General features: G+C 38.5%; 1 protein-coding gene across 1 annotated transcript in view; it reads left to right on the top strand.

The window, feature by feature from the left end:
- Positions 1–716: 716 nt before the first annotated feature.
- TENM4 (teneurin transmembrane protein 4) overlaps positions 717–20,367 on the top strand; it is a 1,939,017-nt gene continuing 1,919,366 nt past the window's right edge. The window contains exon 1 of the mRNA XM_089331772.1: positions 717–1,056. The gene's annotated coding sequence lies outside the window, so the exon portion shown is untranslated. The remainder of the gene's footprint in view (positions 1,057–20,367) is intronic.

The raw sequence follows: 20,367 nt of genomic DNA, 5'->3' as shown, positions 1-20,367 counted from the left end.
AATTTTCCTGGATTTCTGGATTCACTCTCCTATTCTTGGAGGGCTATTATTATGAAGGCAGTGTCACTGCAATATTAGTGAAGGGGACCAGATCAGCCTGCCCATGTTCATGTATGGACTCTACCATTTGCTATTACTGATGTCAGGCAAATGACATAAGCTCTCTGAGCTTATTGTCTCATATAAAAGCTCAAGATCATAATTTGTACCTTTTCATGGTAAAGTTGTGAAAATTTAGAGAGAAAACACCTCTCACAATGCCTGCTATGCACTAGACGTGCAAAAACGTATTAAATGTTTTCTTCACTGTTATTATTAACAGGGAGAAAGCATTTGAGCAGAATGAAGGAGATGGAATCAAAGACAAAAATATTGATACAAAGCAGGTGGACCTTGCAGAGGATTTAGTGGGAGAGATTTCAAGGAAGAGTGCATTTATAGACAGGTGAGCAGGGTTCCAGGGACCAGTGGAGGGCAAAGAAGCACCCGGAGACAGCAACTGGGGTTCCTTTGCCACCCTCAGGCCTCTTGATGGTGGACTGGTGTTAGCTCGACTAGACTAAGGGATACTCAAGTAACCACTCCCCGTGATTTAGTGGACCCTGGCCCACCCCAATCCTGTTGAGAGGAAACCCCAGCTGGTTTTACTTTCCATTAGAATGACTGGGCTGCATGAGCTATATCTGTGAGAATATCGCCAGAAGAAACTCATAGGTAAGCAGGAGGGGAAGACCTGCCCTCAACGCGAGCTGGCGCCATCCAATCAAGCTGAGGACCCTGACCGAACAAAAAGGCAGAGAAAGGTCAAATTCCGCCCTCTGCTTTGCTGCCAGGACGCCCCTCTCTTGCTCTTGCACAGCAGAGTTCTGGTTCTCCGAGTGTTTGGATCCTGGGATTTGCAACAGTGGGCCCGCTAAGCTCTCAAGCTTTTGGCCTTGGAGCGAGAGCTTGACCATTGGCTTCCTTGTTCTAAGTACACCAAACTTCAGCGGAGTCATGCTGTCAGCTTCCCTGTCTCTCCAGCTTGCAGAAGGCCTAGCGTGGCTCCACAATCAAGTAAGCAAATTTCCCTAATCTCTTCTCAGATCTGTCTATGTATGTATCTCTCAGTCCTGTTTTTCTGGAGATTTCTGAATAAAACATGCCTGAAGGGAGGAAAGAACAATGCCAGAAACCAGTGAGCTCTACAGCAATGGAAGTCCAGCCAATAAGCAGTCAGAAGGCACGGAAACCAGTGCCCTGCCTGGCCTCTTCCCTGCCTGTGATCTCCTGCAAGTATTTGTCATTCCCTGAGCCCACTGGGAAAGCTGGAAGCAGGAGATCAAGAGAACCTGAGGAAAACAACCAATAGAGGTCAGCCGCTCAGGACATGATCCCAAATGGAGCAAAATCAGAGGAGCAGGAGAAGAACCGACACAGTCAAATTACTGCAGATGAAAAAGAACCTATTTTAAATTTAAACTTATTTATATAAAATTTTTTCCTAACTACTTACTAATTAGGTATGATTCAATAATTTACTTAAACATTTTAAGTCTGTTTTCTTGTCAATGAAACATGGATAGTACTCATTCCTTATTGGGTTTTTCTAAGACTTAGAATTATGTAAATAACTCAGAAATGTAGAAGTTTGATAAATATTGGCTTAACTATATTTGTTACTGAGGCTTTGGAAGTGTTCCTAGTGTTGGCAGCTCTAACTTAATGAATTCATTTGCTAAACATATAAGTATATGTATTAAATATAAGTACTAAATGGCAAGACACTGTAAAATACCTTGAACCAAAGCATCCTGGAATCCACTATGCAAATTTCATAGTCTACTGGTATTGAACAAACACATATTTAATGTGAAACTTACTATGAAAAAAATATATTGAAGTACACCAGGAAGGTTCTACTTGAAATAGGATGATCACAAAATGTCACTCTAAGGGGACCCTTTAGACCAAGCATTATACAATAGTGGATTTGACAGGTTGTTGGGGTAGAAGAGGGCTCAGATTGGAGATAGTTCAAAGCAAAGACAAACATAGGTCATGAGGGGTGACCAGTGTGAGCACAGCATAAATAGTTGGGAGGTGGGGCAGAGGCAGAGAGATGAGGTTGAACTGGTTGGCAGACTCTGTGATGAACGGTTACCCTGTAGGCCCCTGAAGAGTTAGGGAATATGATCTCATTTGTATCATTAAAAGCTTACCCTGGCTTTCTAGGATAGATTAAATTACAGGGGGCAAAAATATGTGCTGAGGCCTACTAGGAAGCTATTTGACTGGACAAGACTAGATGATGGTAGCTTTAACTGTGGTGATGATGTTATCTTGAGACTGCATCAATAGCTAATTTGATGGACCAGGTTGAAACCTATTTTCAGAGTAGAAGAAAACCTAAGTGGTAGCACAATGTTGTTGTAAAGATGGCATAACGTGTAGTATATAAATGCCAAAGTCCCAGGCAAACAGAACTCAAAAAATAGCAAATTGCTGCTTTCACATATGCCAGAATGTTGGCTTCTTCAGGGTAGATATTTATATTATTCTTGTTTGCATCTGCTTGGCAACAGTATAATTCCTTTTAAATCACTGCATGTCTCCTGGATGCCAAATATTAAACATTTCATAAAGAATGAGAGTTCAGAAAAAGAGCCTAGCAGATACTTTTAACTTCTAGAATCGCACTGTGGTTTATCCTGTTTGCTTGTTGGACTTAGATATCATAACTCCAAGGGGTCCTTGGAGGCTACTTTGTGGATTGCTAAAGGCCATCCAAAATCCAATGTTGTTGTTGTTTTTGGAACAAAACATCATCCTTCACTTAGAGAATTATCCTTTAAGAACTGTAAAGTGCTTTTCAAATGAAGATACATCCTCCTGATCAACTGAAAGGGGAAACGAAGGAACTAGATGATTTATATATATATTTGCAGTGGGAGAATGAATTGGCAAGATGCAAAAGTTGAAATATTGGTGTCTACCCCCTCCTACTGTCATCCTCTATGGTAAAGTTAACTTTCTTTTTCTTCATAATTTCTTGGGATTGTAACAGAAAAAACAATGAATCCAGATTCCTGGTTTTAGGTGACTCCTCACAAGAATGGAAAGCAGTCATGAAATAAGGGGATGTACAGCCAGTGCTGTCCTTTTGAAAGGTATTGAATTCTGCTTTGGGAGTGTTTTTTCTTTAAGGAGGAGCTTGAATCTGCACTATTAATTATATTATCCGACTAAGGGTTTTAAAGAGTTGATAATCCTGAAAAGGTATTTCCATAAGCAGCACATTTTAATAATTACTGATGTATCTGATTTGGAAATAATAAATCACACTAATAACAAGACAGAAGATACTGTTTCTGAGAGGGAGAGGACAGGATTTTCTGATCAGTTAAAATACAGTGGAAGGTCTACTCATGTTGTAGAATGCTGGAGAAGCCAGTATGTTAGGTCAGACTTGAATATACTTAGGAGTTTTTGAAAACAACTTTACCTGAAGTACATACATGGATTAGGTTTGAACCTTAGGTAGAACAAGAAGAAGACTAATGCCTATACCTGGTGCTCTGCCTGTGAGTTCAGTGAAAAGAAGACAAATAGAAATTCTTCAGTGGTCTGATGGCCTGTAGTTCAGGTGCACTATTTAAAAATATTAGGTTTCTATAAAAATCATGATTCCCATAAGTCAGTTTGTGGTAAGGAATAATCAAAAGAGTAGAGAACCCTACATGCTGAGGTTTGTTTCAGAGACAACTCAGGTGCCTAAGCTATGATTGTGGTCCTTTTCTACCAGATTACTCTCCAGGATCACAGATACATCACATGAATCAATTAATCAAATGATGATTTATGTGTTGCCAGTGTTATGCTTATTCCCAGTTTAAATGTGGTGAAATTGACAAAGAAAACTGAAAGTCATTGACCTTTGGCATAAACTCAACTAAATTTCATGAATGGTTGTGTTAATAAATAAACCTAATAATTTCATTGTCTCTCTGTAAAATTGTTATAATTTCCCCATTTACTTTGCTACTCTACTACCCCACATATCCCACAGTTGTACTAAATGACTTTACCAACTCACACACTTCTTACAAATGCCTCTTGACACACTTTTATTGCTTTTTACCATGAACATGACTGTCCCTATGACCACACTGTAAGACACTCACTAGTAGAAACTATCGTACTCATTTTTGTGTCAATGCTTATTTAACTTGATAGTTGAAACATATTAAGTGCCTTATAAACTTATTAAATCATTTATGAATTCATTTTCTAATGTATTAATTTCAAGTCTACTGTATATAAGTCATTATACTGGGTTTTTACAAGATGCCCATCAAATTCCCCAATAGCCTAAAGCTACTTAATATGATTTTCTAGTATTAATGCATTGAAGAATATAAGATGCACTTAAGCTGTCAACCCACTAAACGAAAAATAAGCCATACTTGTGAAACTATTTTTGACATTTTTATCATTAAAATCTTTTCAGATGTGCTAGATCTATATATATGACTAGCTAGAAAACTAATGATCAGGTGAATTCTTTCTTAAAAGATTTGCTTATTCATTTACAAAATGTAGAGTGATGGAATCTGTGTGTGTGTGTGTGTGTGTGTGTGTGTGTGTCAGAGAGGGAGAGGGAGAGAATATCTTGGAACTGCTGCTTTATTCCCCCAATGGCCACAACAGCCAGGTCTGGGCCAGGCCAGAGCTAAGAACTCAGATGTTCTTTAAGGAGTGAATGGTTAAGCAAACCACGGCACATCCATAGTATAGAATAAAATTCATCAATTAAAAAGCATATGTGGGCCGATCCTGCGGCTCACTAGGCTAATTCTCCGCCTGAGGCGCCAGCACCCCAGATTCTGTCCAGGTTGCTCCTCTTCCAGTCCAGCTCTGTGCTGTGGCCCGGGAGTGCAGTGGAGGATGGCCCAAGTGCTTGGGCTCCTGCACCCACATGGGAGACCAGGAGGAAGCACCTGGCTTCTGGCTTCGGATCAGCGCAGCATGCCGGCCATAGCAGCTGTTTTGGGGGTGAACCAACGGAAAAAAGGACGACCTTTCTTTCTGTCTCTCTCTCTCTCACTGTCTAACTCTGCCTGTCAAATAAAAAATAAAATAAATAAAATAAAAAATAAAAAAGCATCTGTGTATAGATCATACCTATTCCCTGCTTCTCCCAATGTTAATGTCTTTGAGAAATCTAGTATAGAATCACAGCCATGATGTTGGCATTGAGAAGAGTTAAGATACATTTCTATTACCACAAAGATCCCACATGTTGCCATTGATGCCTTACTATCAGCCCAATTCTTTGCTCTGATCCCTGTTGACTACTAGTACTTCCTCCTTGTCTGTGATTTTGTGAGTTTTACATGGTAAGTAATGGAATCATAACATATGCAATCATTTATAATGGAATTCTTTTCTACTCAGAATAATTTTCTGTACATTTATTCAAGTTGTAAATAGGTGCTTTTTATAAAAATATTTATTCCAAAGTCAGAGTTACACAGAGGAGAAGCAAAGAAAGGGAGAGGTCTTCCGTCTGCTGGTTCAATCCCTAATTGGCCACAATGCCTGGAGCTATGCCGATCTGAAATCAGGAGCCAGAGGCTTCCTCCAGGTCTTCCTGTGCAGGTACAGGGGCCCAAGGACTTGGGGCATCTTCTACTGTTTTACCAGGCCATAGTAGAGAGCTGGATCGGAAGTGGAACAGCCAGGGCTTTAACCTGCGCACATATGGGATGCTGGCACTGCAGGCAGCAGCTTTACCCACTATGCCACAATGCTGGCCCCAATAGATGCTTTTTAATTGATGAATATCATTCTATAGTATGGATGTAGCATGGTTTGCTTTACCATTCACTCCTTAAACAACATCGGGGTTATTTCTAAATACTGGCTTTAAATATTAAAACCACTCAGGGTATTCATACACAGGTTATTTTTTAAATATACTTTATATTATATATTTAATATGCATAACATGTTAGGGAATACATATGGATAGCAAAAAGGTTACTATAATGAAACAATATAATTACCCCTTTTTGTATTATTTTGGATTTGTGGAAAAACAACTAAAATATTTTCATTTAGCATGAATTTCATTCTTAGCACTTTTTATTATCTCTACTCCTCAGGTTGTGCATTAAAACTCTAGGCTTTTTCATCTTGTTCATGTGAATACTTCAGAAAAATCTGTGGAAAATGGGATTAAAGAAATTTGGTGCAAAAAAATGTAAAGTCTATTCATATGAGTGGTCTTTTAAAAGTTCATGAAAATACATGTTATGAAAAAGTACAAATTTCAAAATAATTGACCCTAAAATAAGCTTATCGTTTAATTCCATTTTTCCAAGAGCTTTTTGCAGCATTCTCATATGTAGTAAACCTGATGGTGAGCATGTTTCAGTAAGTCATTTACCCCTCTTACCAATATCACGAAGTGTCAAAATAGAACTTTCATAGAAAAAAATATACATGATAATGTTAAATCGTTTGCATGGAGTAAGAAAGAAAATACAATGGATAGGATTTGAGATGAGAGGTGCCCAACTCCTTCACACTGTATATCTTTTCTGTGAAGTCTGTTTGCATCAACACCTGCTGGCTGTCATGACATATGGGGAAAGTGTGCTCTGTTAATGCAATCATAACTCTAGTTTCTGGGATGGTCCTTGTTCATTTGATCATAAACAAGATATAGCACTATTGGGGTAATACATGTGGTTGTTTTCATGAAGGAAAATAATAAATATATATATAAATTATTTTGGGAAATGAGATTTGTTAGATGTCTTTTGTGCAGTCATAAGATAAAGATCTAATGAAGTAATATTCAAGCTACATTAGCCCAGGAGAGGGAACTAACAGCATCCTAAATAACCTATTTCTTGAAAAGTGGGAAATATCACACCACATATTCACTATATTTAATCACATAAAACACACACACAGCTCTATAACCAAGGGGGATGATCAATGATATATATGGAAAAAATTTAGAAATTGAAATCTGATGGATATAATCAGTAAAGCTCAGAAGAAAATGAAGTGAAAGCTTTTCTTATAGGATCATGTGCAGGATTCCAAATAATCTATCCAGCTTCATTTCATCTACATGAAAGGAAATAAGTCATTTCTTTTCCTTCTTCCATTCATATTACAATGTAAGGAAACAAATTTATTTACATTTAAATATCCCACAGCCTTTACTAAGCATTACAGTCTATTGATGATCTTTATAAATGCACAGATCACTTAAAATTCAACAGTGGAAAGGCCACCTAATTTAAATATTTATTCCACAGCCTTTATTAAGCATTGCAGTCTATTGATAATATTTATTAAATACAGAGAACATGTAACATTCAACAGTAAAAGACCACCTAATTTAAAAATGGGCAAAGGAGTTGAATAGTCAGTTCTTTAGGGAAGATATATAGTAAATAAACACATGGATAGATGCCAAGAAAATTAAATGAAATCCAAATCCACAGTCGAATTCTGCTTTCCATCTACCTGGAAATTATAAAATAATGGAAAATTCCAAATGTTGGCAAGGATGTGAAGTTTGGAACCTTGTGTGTCCCCAATGAGAACTGAAAATGATGCAGCCGGCATGGAAAATAGGGTGGTCATTCCTCAAGCAATTAAACATTGGGTTGTCATCGGATGCAACAGTTCCAATGCTGGGTATATTGAAAACAGGAACTTAAAAAAGATATCTGTATACCCATATTCATAATAGTACTATTCACAATAGTCAAAAGATAGAAGCAACCCAGGTATCCAATAACAGGTGGTTCAGTAAATAAAACATGGTATATACCTACAATGGAATATAATTCAGCTTTAAAAAGGAATGAAAATTTGACACATGCTACAACATGGCTGAACATTGATAGTATTATGGAAAGTGAAATGCATGACACAATAGGACAAATAGTGAAGATTCTGCTTATTTGAGGAAGCTACTTTGATCAAATTCATAGAGACAGAAATCTGAATGGTTATTGTTAGGGTTGTTAGGGGTCTGGGGAGGGAGAAGAGCAAGTTGTTCACAGAGAATGGAGTTTCAGTTTAGAGAAGTGGAAAAGTTCTGGAGAAGAATGATGGTGAGCTTGGCAAAACAATGCGACCTATTTTACAACACTGAATGCACCTGTGAGAAGGGTAAATTGATAAACTTCATGTTATACACATTTTGCCACAATACAAAACAAACATCTTGGTTTGTGTAGTACCATTTCCTACTTCTACATAGCTCACATCATTCACTTAGAAAATCAAAATTCAACTAGTGTTTCATGTATCTTTTGAAAATGATCCATAAATTCTCTTTAGGGTTTTATGTAACGGAATAACTTAGTTCATGGGCTTGCTTCTGTAGCTTAAAAACAGCATGGATTATTATTGGAATATGTAATATGAGAGGTGGATATTAAAATATTTTATGTGTATTGAGCATTTATCCTGTGCCTGGCACTATACTGTTTATACAGTAGGCTCATTTATTCCTCACCACAATTCCACATGCTAGGTACTATAATTTTAGTCATTGCATCAAAAAACAGAGTAAAACTGTTTTAAGAAATGAAGGCGCCATACCAGTACGTGGTGGGTGGAGAACTTAAACCCTCTTAGTGTAACTCCAGAAAGATGTCGCTTATTTATTAGTTGTTTGGCAAGTTAACTGATGCCTTTGGACATCACTTTTGATCTTGTGGAGCTTTAGTTTTTTTCACTGGTAATTTTGTAAAAATTTCGTTATCTTTAACCACATGCCAGAATTGTGATAAGCACTTTCATTTATTATCTCAAGCTTCAGACACACAAGTTTCATGAGGTTGGGAACTGCTATGTTTGCTCCTGTATCTCCAGTGCCTAGGACAATGCCTAGCATATGAGGTCTATTAAATAACTTTCAATAAATGAATGATGCAAAGAGAATACATGAATAATAAGGAATGAAATTCATTTCAAGTTCTGTAGCCAGGTATAGGATCCATTGGAACACAATGCTGTGAAGTGACTATATAGGCAAAATGCAAATTAATTGTTAACTCTAAGTTTCCCAATTTTGTCTGGTGGTTCCTCAAAAATGCCAGCAATCAAATGGAACAGCATCACATAGGGATAGGCTGAGAGAGGCTGTGCACTATGCTGAGAAAGAAACCTCATGAAAACATGACTCCTGTTTTATGCAGGGAGATACTATGGAAAACCTTACACACAAGCATGCCTCTAATGTGAATGGGATATTAAATTTTAAACCCACATTATAGTTTTACCACTAAAATGAAACTTCAAAATGATTCTGCAATTACAAGGGGAAAAGTTCATAATTCCTCATATTATGCAGTTCTCACCAACTGCAGTATAATCCATGAAGGTGCTCTTTTTATAAAACAGTAATGCATGCATTAAATAGAAGCAACATAGACATTGGTCCTGTTTTGATGTGGCTATGGGTTCAGTTAAAGGAGGAAGATAATGCATTGACACAGGAAGAAATATGAGTTATTCTATTCTTGAGGTAAGGATAATGAAAGTTAAATGGAGAAATAAGGCAATTTTGCCTCGCTTCACTCCAGGAAAAAAAAAAAAAAGACAAACCCAAAATAAACACTTTAAGTAACCAATACTTGTTGTAAGAGCAATTCTTATACCTTCCTCTGTGAAATTATCCATTTCATTCAAGTTGAATTCATTTGGCTGCTCTTATTGAGATGCTTATGAAACAATGGTTTCTATTTTCAAGAGAATGGTGAGTTTGTTCCTATTTCTTTGTTGTTTAGCTGGTTGGTTGACTGTTATGTGGGAGCAGGTGCGAAAGCAGGCTAGATAATTGTCCCAATCAATTACTTTCCTCCAGTGTGCAGAGTTGCTCTGAATAAGGATAGTAGAGTGGCAAGTGACTGGGGTTACCTGCTTTCTAGGTAATAAACTTCAAATCTGACAAATAGCCAGAGGCCTCTCACTCTTAACTCCCCCCAAAATGAATGGTGTTCCTCTAGTTTGTTGGATGTTCTACATTTACAAATGAGATACAATTTGAGCATAGCTTTGAATTATTAAAATGGGGAAGATTTATGTCCATACCTTGTGTGAACAGGTTTGCCAACAGGATGCATTATAAGAAATGTAAAAAGGAAAAAAAAAAAGACATGAACATGGTAATGTCATCATTCAATATTTCAAGGGAGTTTTCACTTTGACTTTGTATTGTTAATCTGTATGACAGTGTAATCTATATTAGTTGTGATGATTAAAATAAATGTGAAAGAATTACATACTAAAGTCTATGCATACTAAGTTAGATATTTGCATACATGCATATATATGGGGAGAGATTTTAGAGCAAATAGATTTATATGAATTAATTTCAAAGCTGTAGAATTCTGATTATTCTTCCAATTTTTTGCCTATTAGAATATTTGGAAAATTTAATTTAATAATTATTACATAATTTGGAGGAGGCTTATTTTCCCCATTTGACAAATAAATAGGCCTTGCCTCAATCACAGCTAAGTGTGGTTTTAGCATTACGTTTACATCAATTTGTTTCATTTATATGCAAACCACATGCTGCATCTCATGTACTCAAAAGACAATCAAGATCACTACATGTTATTCATTTTTCTCTTCATTTGGATCTATTTTGTAAAAGGTGTGGTTTTCTGTACTGTAACTGTTTGAGAAAGCTATATGTGCCAGGAATTATTCTAGGTACTACACGGGTGCTGCAGAGAAGCAAACAGACATAAACAACATCCTCTAAAGAATTTACATTCTAACGGGGGGAGGAGACGTTAGATCACTAATAACCTAGTCTGTTAAAAGGTAGTAAGTGACATGAAGATTAAAATAATAGACTTTTAACAGATATTCTTGGAAAAGGAGTGAAATTATAAAATGGTTAGTGATTTTTCTGGAGCATTTTTGTGTGCTTGTATATACATCATCCTTTTTAAATTTAAAGGCTTGAAGGACGTGAAAGTAGAAGAGATGCAGACAAGGCAAGGGTGCTCCAAGTAGATGGAATGGTCCACCCTAAGACTTTGAGGCAGGAGTCTTGTGCCCATCATTTGTGAGCATGTACAAAGGGTTCAGTGTTCTTATGGTAGAATGAATGAGGAAGAAAGTAATAGGGGATGAGGTCAGAGGTAATTGGGGGCCAGATCCTATGTCTTTCAAGATGATATAAGAACTTTGCTTTTATTTTGATTGGAGGAATGAGGTAGTTTAACTTAATATTTTTAAATTATCACTGTAGTTGCTGCATAGAGAATAAATTAAAGCAGAAAAAAAGGTAGAAATAGACTACTTAGGAACAGATTACAATAATCTACGGAAGTGATAATTATGCCATGATAAAAGTGCTGGCTGGCACTGGAAGCAATGAGAAGTGGTGAGATTCTAGGGCCTAATGTGTCTTTAAAGGAGGGGAGACCTTAAGAGCAACTCCAGAGTTTTTAGCAATGGCACCTTGATGGATAGAGTTTCTATGACTTGAGATAGATAAGATTATATATGTGTCTTACACATTTTATAAAAAGTTTGGGGTTTGGACTCAATATTGAAATTAATTTTAGATATTCTGTTGGAATAATACATCAACTTCAGATACATAAATATGGATTTCCGTAAAAAGGTTGCATTGGAAATGAAATTTGGGAAGTTATAAGTGGGTAAAACACTCTCAAACTTTGTAAACAGGTGTCAGGAGTGAGCCACGTGGCGTACCAACTTTTAGAGTTCTAACATGAGAAGTGAGACGGGAATTGAAGGAAGGAATAGCCCTAAGGATAGCAGAAAGAGTAAAATTGGTGAGTTCTCGAGGAAGAGAGCATGATGAAGTGTGCTGATGTGAGGCTGTAGATAAGAACATTGCGAGGAATTATAGTTAAGGGATTGGAGACAATCCATTCAAAGAATTTTATTTAAATAGGAGGTGAGAAAAGTGCTAGGGAGCACAGCAGAATGCATAATCAAGGGAAGAAGCCTTTTGATTTCTTGTTTTAGGACTGAAATGATAACATATTTATTTGCTCTTGGGAATCCTCTAACAGGCAGGGAATATAAATGGTACAGGGAAAAGAAGCTTGAAAACCTGGAGTGTGTCCTTACATGAGTGTCCAAGTGCTCAACTCAGGGAAGGCTAAGTTTAAGGCACAGATGTCACGCAGGTTCTTAGATTCCCTGTAGGAGTAGGTAACAATTCTCTTGGGATCATTTCCATTTTCTCAGTGAAGTAAGAGACTATATTTCAGACTGTACACAAATTGGAACATTTATTACATTGGACATAATTTTGTGCCCTAGATGCCACGAACATAGGCAGTCCCTGTCATCAGGAAAGCTGTGCTCTAATGGAGATAAAAATTATAACTGAAAAATCAGTGAGAATTTAATGTTAGGAGAAATAAAATTTCCACGGAAGTATACAAAAGACTTTTAACACATTTGGCAGTCAGTGGTGCTAGAGAAAGCTTCCATCAGCAAGTAATCTTTAAACTGAAATGTGACTATTATTGGAAAATAGTGGTATAGATGTTGTGAGAGTACTCCAGGCAGAAGGGACAATGAATGAACAGGCTGGAATATATTCCGTCATGGAAATGGCTTTGGTGGTAGAAGGTACGAGGCTACAGGGGTCAGATTCCATGTCTATGCATAAATTTGAAATGTAGCCCTTGAATGTTGGAAGAGATTTAAAAAGGATGATGTATATACAAGCACACAAAAATGCTCCAGAAAAATCACTGGCTCAGATTTGAAGAACAAGGTGGAGTGAGCTGAGGAGTCAGGGAGGGCAGATTAGAGACTGTCATTAGCCCAGGTGAGAGGTGCTCCACTGGTTGAGTGTAGCTACAATGGCACAGGGGTGAAGTGATCTCACTAAAGAATGAATACTCAGGAAGAGGAATCCACTGGATTTGAGTAGTGACTGGACGTGTATTCTTGGCTGAAGGAAATGAGCTGTCAGTGCCAGGATATGGCTTGGTGATAACTGTGAGTAAAACGAGGACAAAAGAGGTTTTGAGAAAAAAGGTGTTGGGATAACATTCTGATCATACTGTGGGACACACAAGCTGAGTTTTGAAGTAGACAGGATTGAGTGTGGAATTCAAAAAATGTTGTGTGACTGAAATGACAAATTTCAGAGTCATCAGTGTAGATAAAATACAGCTTCCAATAAACTACAAAGAAAGTGAAAGCTTCAAAGAACAAACCAGGCCAACAGTTGACACTGAGGTCATTGTCAGCTCTTATGACTGAGCCTGAAGGCCATTGTCCTTTTATTCAGGTTTTCTCTTGTTCCTCAGAGAGTAAATTAGCATGTTCCTTTCATATTTCCACATAGAATTCTCATGTATTTGAAGTGAACAGGGCATAAATGTCATATAATTATCCTTGGTACTTTCATATTCTTCAAATGATGAATATGTTATTATATAGCATTTATCTCTAAATTGATTTGGTTGGTCATATTCTACAACTACTAATTTCCTAAAAAAAATCTTGCTATGGAAAAAAAGAAAAACATCTTTTATTATAATTTGAATTAAAATGAGCTGGGTAGGTCATGGCACAAGAAATCATTGACTTTTGATGTAGCTTCTGCTCCTGTCTCTATAAATCTGGCAAGGCCTGTGAAAGGTCAATGCCACAATTTAGCAGCCAATTTTGTCCAAGATGTAGCAAAATCAGCACACTTTTATTTTATCTTAATTATCATATGTGTGTTTCCAAGAGTTTCTTTTTTAAGTTCAAACTCCAAATAATCGAGCATAAATCATAGAAACATGATTTGCTGTTCTCCATGCATAATGTTTTGGCTTCACGTGCATGCTATTCCATTGTACTATCATCTCTGATGTAGATGATGCAAATGTGTGCTGAGAGGTAAGGTCACTGCTACTTCACCTAATTCACAAGCAAAGAGAAATGTGAAACATTCTAGGTAAATAATACTCCTGAGAGTTCTAGATGTCCATCATTGTGCAAGCAAAAGATCACTGAGAGTTGACTCCAGATAAGTTCCTGTCTTTGTACAGAAATGATCCCACAACTTTGTGTCGTCCTTTGCTACATTATCATGATGTACATTCCTCTGATGCTTTGGAAAGAATTTGGAGTCTTTACAATGAAAGACCAGACCTTTATTGTGACAGAACAGCAATCTACTTTATCTCTGACAAGCTTTCCTGTTCTTCCAGCATAAACTGAGTGCCAGACTAATGATATCATTCCCTATAATGTAGAATATAAAACAAGAAAGAAGTCATTAGGGGTCTGCACTGGGGAAAACAATGACCAATGTCCTTTAGTTTCTTATGGACACTACTGTGAACGTTCTTAAATTTATCCCTTGGGTTTCCAAAATGTAGAGATTAAGTATGACACAGAACTCCTGAAACTAAGTTTGCAGGATCATTCTAAAGATAAAGTGAGATAATTTCAGAAATGAGACCTAACATAGTGACCAGCTCTTAATACACTGTCATTTTTTGTCTTCTTCCTGTGTTAAGATTGATTCTGTAGGATAGAAAAGTGCTGCTGATTTTTTCAGGCAAATCTCTGTGCATGTGCATGTACACACACACACAATGTATAAAACAGCTTTGTGCCTTTTTGTAGTATTTAAACCTATGTAGCATCCTTCAAGGCCTTGGAAATGATCTGGCTTGATTCTACCTCTCCAAGTCTATTCTGTACCACTGACCTGTTTGCCAGACATGTCTTGCTGGCTTTTGCTCAGTTCTAGGCTCAGACCATACTGGCCTACCTGAGTGCTATGCAGTCCTGGCTGACTGGAGCATTTCCCCTCGACACTGAGCAACATCAACCCTCCCTTCATTTCAGCTTCAGACTCCTGGTCCCCTAGTCCACGTCAGGCCTGTAGTTACCTGCCCAATGCTTGTCTTACTAACTCAACTGAGATGATGCTGGGACCATGTAGTATTCCTTCTTTCCTGGTGAAATGCAGGGTCTTCTAGCATATTGCAGACTTTCAATGAACTTTTACCAAATAAACTTGGTGAATGTGTGCATAAAAGAATGCTATCACTCTGTTGTTGTAACTACAAACATGTAGACAACATGGTCCCTTTGCATAGGAACAGCCAGGCACTCCTATAACAGGAAAAAGTAAGCCAAAAACAAACACAAAAAAACTCCAAAGTAAAGGTGACAACTGTAGAGGTTTTGAGGCAAGAGTGAGATATTTTAGATATTTTTGAGGGAAAGAGGGGAGAAAGCAAAAGTGATTCTGATATAGAATACTAGTGAGGTTATTAGTGTTCAGGGATCAAACAAACATAGGTTTAGATATTTGCTATTGACCCCGAATAGTACTGAGTCCAGTGATGGATTTCGTTTTTCCAGGCAGAATTGTGAATTGCACCGTGAGACTGGTGAGCAGGGCCGAGTTACTTTGCTAGCAGATGAACTCAACTGCCCACCCAACATCCTTACTTTTAGTGACTATGTGGTTTTAAAATGAAATGCCATACAAAATACTAAGACTTCAATTTAATACATTTTATAAGGGATGCTGTGAGGGTATAATTAAGGATTTATGAACATCTTGAGATGTAACCTTTATAAATTTAAAGAAGCCTAATAAGGATTCATTAAAGTACCTATCATGTTTACTTAGTGTATGGGTATATACATATAAATATATATATATATATACATATACTAACTATATAGCATAGTCATATATGTATAAAATATATATTAATAAAAAAGCATCAAGTACCACACTAACATTTTTTCACTCATTATCTAACTCTATTCTTAAAATATTTCCCTAGATAAAGATGTTATTATACGCATTAGGCAGATTAGAAAGCTAAAAGTTTGATAGGTTTAATATCATGCTTTTTATCTGAAGGTAAGGATCAGGATTTGAACACACGTTTTTATAGCTCAATAACTCATTTCCTTGACCAATATGATATACTGCCAAGACAAATACAATTCAAATTACACATTAGAAATGAAGAAAAGTATGTGTATTCTGTAATGCAATAAGTGAAAGAAGTAATATTCTTATGGCTTTGTTATGGAAGACAGAGATAATGATCCTTAAGATTCACAGGCAACCTCCTGCACGTGTGTCAAGTTTGTTGGTTTTGCCTTCAGCAGGAAGGGCAGCCTGCATGACTAAGCCTCCCCACTGCTGCAGGATTAATTTCAGGTATCAGAGGTGTATTGGTGTGCACTGATGGCTCCGTCTAATGCTCCTGCAGGCACACCTATCGCTCATGTCATGATAAGTCTGCTCCGTTGCCCTTCCATGTGTGAAATAGATTAAACTTCCTTGGTATTGTCTTGTAAAATATATTACAGAGTACTTAAAGTGAAATTGCTTTGTTTTACAGAATAAAGGGAAAGGAAGCCAGATGAGTCAATGTAAATTTGCATATCCTTTCAATGTTTTATGACTGTTCTATTTCATTTTAAAAACATTGAGTTTTCCACCATCTTGGCCCTTTATACAACTTGGTTCATCCTTACACAACAGAGGAGCAAGCAAAGTAAGTTAGTATTTGTCCAATAACTTTCCTGCCCTCTGTTCCTTACATTACCCCAGGCCCATTTCCTTGGGATCATTTCTCCAATTCAGTTCATGTGACTGCCCACTGGACTAGTGATCTGATTATTCGCCTTGGTTACTTTCACTGAAATGTTTAGAAAGAGCCTTCTCCATAGAGCTCTTCCAGATTAGCCACACTGCCCTATCCCTATATTCTCCCCACTGGTGTAGGCAGAGTGATCAAAGTCATTTAGCATCAAAAACACTTATTTCTGGGGATTGTGAAATAAAATAAGTCAACCTGATATCAGAGGTGACCCCCTAAAATCTATACAGAAATGTGGCCCCTTAAAGTTCCCCAGAAGTGCCATCTGGGATGCCACATAGGCTACCGGAATTTGGGGTGCCATACAATATCACCATATGCTTACTAATAAATCCCCAATATTAATAAGCCTGAGAGAGTTCTTGCCTAATATTTAGAGAAGAATTCTAAATACCAGCATCCATAAATGAGGCTGTATGGTGCATTTTAGGCTTTTATTTAGTGCCAAAGGTGCATAGGAAAGTGAGAGCTTTAGTTCAGTTTAAAGAGAAGGGAAAATCTGGAAACTAGGGTAGTGTCCATACCAAGCAGAAAGCATGCCAGAAGCAAGGCCATGTGCAGCAAGCGCCTTGAGCTGCTATCCACCGCTTATCACCAACAGTAAAGCACAGGCCGAGAGCCTTTTGGGATGCTCCTTGCCTTTTATATATTTTTCATAGGGGAGTGGCTTGTGAGCAGTGGGTGCTCAGGTATGGTCAGGTAGAGCATGATATTACACGGGGGCATGGTGAGGGTATCACGTAGGGTGAGAGGTCACACAGGGGCATGGCAAAGGTGTGGTATTCCAGCTCACAAACCTAATCGGTTTTAGCCTGCCTACTTCATTCCCCACTCAGAGACTCCAGACCTTAATCTTAAGGGGATGTTGATGGGCATCAAGTCACCATCTTCTGTAGTGGCTTCCTGCTTATTAGGGGTGCAGACCCTGCCTGTTCTCGGTCTGGAAGTCTCTGCCTATCTCGTCTAATGAGTTCGTTTCAGGAGCTGGAGCTCTTTCAGTCACCGCCATCCTCAGTGTCTCCAGCATGGTCATCATGATTCTCAGAAGTTGCTGGGTTCTGAGATATATAAATTTGTTAATCACCATGAACAAGATTGGAATAAATCCAAGTGCAACTGGTGTGCCCCTTAAAATGGAAAAAAAAAAAAACATGCTTAGCTGTTTCCCAGACAGTAGGTGGTGAGAGATTACCCCTATGCAAACTATAAAACCATTTAGCTTGAGCATAGAGGGCTTTGATGTCCTTTTCTGTGAACATACTATTATTTGAGTAAAGGAGGCAGATCCCGTTGAGCACTGCACACATGCCCCCTTGTTCTATTAACATGAACTCTAGGGTCTGTCGTCCATAAGTACCCTGGACAGGGAATCTACTGAAATCAGAGCTTACTGTAGAAGCTGTCCTGAAGTGTAGGCCAGATTACCCGGAGCTAAGGTCAGGTTCTTAAAGTTGGTTTCATAAAACTCTTCTGGGCTGTCACTCTTTACCACTGAGGAACCCAGTAAGGAGTGCTTCTGCCAATAATAGCACCCAGAAAGAATCAAAAGAGGTATGTGCATCAGGTGGGCACCAAATTGCAGCATTTCAACGTGGCTAGGACAAGAGTTTCACTTATCTTTCTGCCTTTTGAAGAGGTAATTTAGATCTTCAATTGGCTCACAGGAATAAGCAGACATATCTGCTGGATCCACCTGTGGAGACTCAAGAGGCAGAGGTTTAATCGTTGACAAATGTACCCAGCTTGGAACTCCCTGTAATTTTACTGAAGTAGGCGTGCTCAGCAGTACTCAGTAGGGCCCCTTCCACTGGGGCTGCAACTGGTCTGAGGGAGACCCTTCCTCCCAGGGCTTTAATAAGACCAAGTCCCCTGAGGAGATAGGCTGCTCAGGAGCCTCAGGGTCTGGCGCCAGAAGGACCTTGTTGCCGTACTTTACCAGAGCCTTTTGAATCTGGCCTAAGTTGATAATGTACTTTATTTGATCTTGCACCTCTCAATCAAAGAGGATGTCAGAGGTGAGGAAAGGCCTTCCACAGAGCATCTCATAGGGGCTAAGCTTTAAGGCAGTTTTAGGTGCTATTTTCATCCTGAGAAGAGCAATTGGCAACAGTTGAGCAACGTTTCTGAGGTCTCCTGGCAAAGCTTGGCCAGAATTCTTCTAAGGCTATGATTAGCCTTTTCAACTTTACCTGATGACTGAGACCTCCAAGAAGTATGGAGGTGGTAAGAAATTCTTAGAGCAGTGGCTACCTGCTGGGTTATTTTAGATATAAATGAAGGTCCATTATCACTCTGGAGTGACCGTGGGAGTCTTAAGTGTGGCACAATGTTTTTCAACAAGGCCTTAGATACCTCATGTGCTTTCTCCATTCGAGTTGTAAAGGCCTCTATCCATCCTGTAAAAGTATCAATAAAGACCTAGAAGGTACCTATAATTGTTTGTTGGGGGCATATTGGTAGAATCAACCTACCAGTCTTTACCTGGGTATGTTCCCCTCCTCTGCACAGAAGTCAACAGGGGAGGTGGCCTTACATGGCCAGGGTTATTTTGTAAGAATAGTGGGCAAGAGCGAGTTACTTCCTTTATGACAGTATTTAGTCCTTTTCCTCCAAAAGCTCAGGAGACAAGTTGTACTAAAGCATCTCTTCCCAAGTGGATAGAGTTGTATATCTCCTTAGTAATTTTCCACTGAGTGGCCACTGGGAGCATAATTCTATGATTTAACAAACACCATCCATTTGCATTTTTTGTATAGTCCTGCTATTGGGCCCATTTATTCTCAGGCTCCGTATAGTGAGGTTCCTTAGCCACTTCCACAGACTGAGGTATAAGAGCCATTTCCAAACCCTCCTGTGTAGCTGCTCTATCTGCTAACGCATTTCCCTGGTTAACATAATTATCTCCCTTCTGATGTCCCTTGCAATGGATGGCGGCCACTTCCAAATGCTCTAGCACTGCCTGAAGTAGAGCCAGTATCTCTTTTCCATATTTAACAGGGAACTCTTTGCAGTCAGTAAGCCTCTCTCTTTCCAGATTGCTTCATGTGCATGTAACACAAGGAAAGTATATCTGGAGTCTGTATATATATTAACTCGATGGCTTTTTCCCAGTTGTAAAGCCCTAGTCAATGCAATAAGCTCCGCCTTTTGGGCTAAAGTATTGTGTGGTAGTGCTTGGGCTTCTATTGTCTGAGTAAGATCCACTACAGCATAGCCTGCCTTTCTAACTCCTTCATTCATATAGCTGCTGCCATCAGTAAACCATTCGGCATCTGGATTTTCCAAGGGCTCATCTTGTAGGTCTGGCCTACTAGAGTACACCTGCTCAATAGTTTCTATGCAGGAATGGGTCAACTCTCTAGCGTTGTCAGCTGGCAACAAAGTTGCTGGGTTGAGGACTTGACACACCTTAAGGGTTATTTCAGGTTAGTCTAACAATAGGTCTTGATATCTTGTGAGGCACTCTCATCTCAGCCATTGGTGTCCTTAATTTCTAAGACTCCTTGCACTTAATGTGGAGTTTGAACTTCAAGAGGCTGACCTAAGGTCAGTTTGGTGGCTTCCTCCACCAATAGTGCAATAGCAGCAACTGCCCTTAAACATGCAGGCCATCCAGTCACTACAGAATCTGTTTTGAAAAGTAGGCCACTGGTCATGGGAGTGGACCCAATTTTTGGGTTAATACTCCCAAAGCCACTCCTTG

Source organism: Oryctolagus cuniculus, chromosome 1 (genome assembly GCF_051225735.1).
Source record: "Oryctolagus cuniculus isolate XC-2025 breed Fujian yellow rabbit chromosome 1, ASM5122573v1, whole genome shotgun sequence".
NCBI lineage: Eukaryota > Metazoa > Chordata > Mammalia > Lagomorpha > Leporidae > Oryctolagus > Oryctolagus cuniculus.
This window is presented reverse-complemented; position numbering and strand designations above follow the sequence as displayed.